The 1789-nt window shown below is 34.9% G+C and overlaps 1 pseudogene; it reads right to left on the bottom strand.

The window, feature by feature from the left end:
• Positions 1–89, bottom strand: part of LOC105824051 — a 2927-nt pseudogene extending 2838 nt beyond the window's left edge.
• Between the last annotated feature and the right edge of the window lie 1700 nt (positions 90–1789).

The raw sequence follows: 1789 nt of genomic DNA, 5'->3' as shown, positions 1-1789 counted from the left end.
AAATAAAACACATTGGCTGGGGTTACATGGCATCCCAGATGGGTACTTAATTAAGAGAAGGAAATAAAGAAGCATAAAGCTCACCACATGGTTCACGGTTGGAGCCAGCACTTTTTGGTTACCATTAAAGTCAAATGAGACAAAAGCCACGCTCAGGATGACAAGTTGTTGCGGGTCCTAGAATGCCAAGAGATTTAGCCCTCGAGGTTTGCCTTTCTGTCAGTAGCCCTAGATCATCAATCAAGAAATTGGTTAGCATGTGATTTGGGAAAAGCAAGAACCAGAATATCCTTTAGAAACTTCAATGCTAGGGGCGAAAAGGTTAAAGAATGTATTTGGTTGTGTTTTTACCCACAGGGAGTTATTCTTGTTTTTCCTACTTGGCGGAACGTTGCTAAAGGACAGAGAATTCCTTCTTTTTACAATATGTATACTGCACCTGTACATCTCAAATAAAATCTGTTTGTCAAGAATTTTGCACGGCATCGAGATATCTTTTATCTTGATCAGAGTTATAATCATTCATAAAATTTGTGAACTAAAATAAATAAATAATTCAGATTAAACAATCATAGCAGAGGAAGCTCTTAGTAATTTTTAAGTGAAAACAACAAGGAAGCATGTTATGCAGCATGTCATTGAGTTCAAATATCTGTAGAACTATGTCCAAAGTAAAGGTAATAAACACATATTAGAGTTCAGTGTGATAGCTTAGGTGTCATTTAGATGTAAACATGATGCTTGAATAAAATCTGGGAATACTTATTAAGGAAACAAAAATGGTAGGCAAAGATTATCATGTTGGTAGAGCTTTTTATAGTCAAACATCTTTTACATACATTATCATCACGTCTCATCTTCAGTTGTTCTTAGAGGAAATCAAAGAAGCATCGTAATTTGCATTTTAAAGATGAGGGAAGTGAAGATGAGAAGTGTAGGTTTTCAAAGGGCACACCCACTGCTAAGTGTTAATCCCTAAAAAACTTCATCCATTGCCATATAGGAACCCAGAAGGCACATCTCTGATGGGAACCATGCTTTTCAAGGTAGAATCAGGGCATCCAGCGTTTGAATAAGTGGGGGGAACAGAGAAGTATTATCAAGCAGGTGTATACCAAAGGCCACTGTGAGGCAGAAATTACAATTTATAAATTCACTGATTCCTACAAGCAGGGTGGCTGTGTTTTCTTCATGGCAGTCATGCAGTTGACAGAGAGAAAGTAGAACAATGCTAGGAAACTCCACTCAGATATCACCAGGCGAACTTGAAAGTGACATAATGGAGATCATGTTAACTGGGCAGAAATAAACTATGCCTGGGCACATCAATATTTTAGATTCAAAGATGTTCAAAGAAGAGACATAAGAACATATTCCAGGAGCCCTACAAAGTCATATAGTGTAAACTTAATTAATGTATTGAATTGAATGACTGAGCGAGTGATATAGTTTTACTGATTTACAAAATCCTCTTCATCTACAAGCTACTGCTCAAGGAAATAGAACATATATCCTAACTGCCTTATTCAATGTCTAGTTAAGCTTTTATATCATTTAACTTATTCTTAAATATGTTTCTGTACCTATCTCTGGTTGAGACAAATTCAAATTGAGGAGTATATTTTCCACACTGCCTATTAGCCTGTAGTTTGATTATTTTTAAAAATCTATTTATTTAAGTATTCAGAGACAAAATTAAGTATTTCATTTTGACATAGTTTTATATAAATGTAATCATATTGTATTATTTTTAAAAATCTATTATTATATTTGCAGGTTTTATCCATGT

This window comes from Propithecus coquereli, unplaced genomic scaffold (genome assembly GCF_000956105.1).
Source record: "Propithecus coquereli isolate 6110/MARCELLA unplaced genomic scaffold, Pcoq_1.0 Scaffold71, whole genome shotgun sequence".
Classification (NCBI taxonomy): Eukaryota; Metazoa; Chordata; class Mammalia; order Primates; family Indriidae; genus Propithecus; species Propithecus coquereli.
This window is presented reverse-complemented; position numbering and strand designations above follow the sequence as displayed.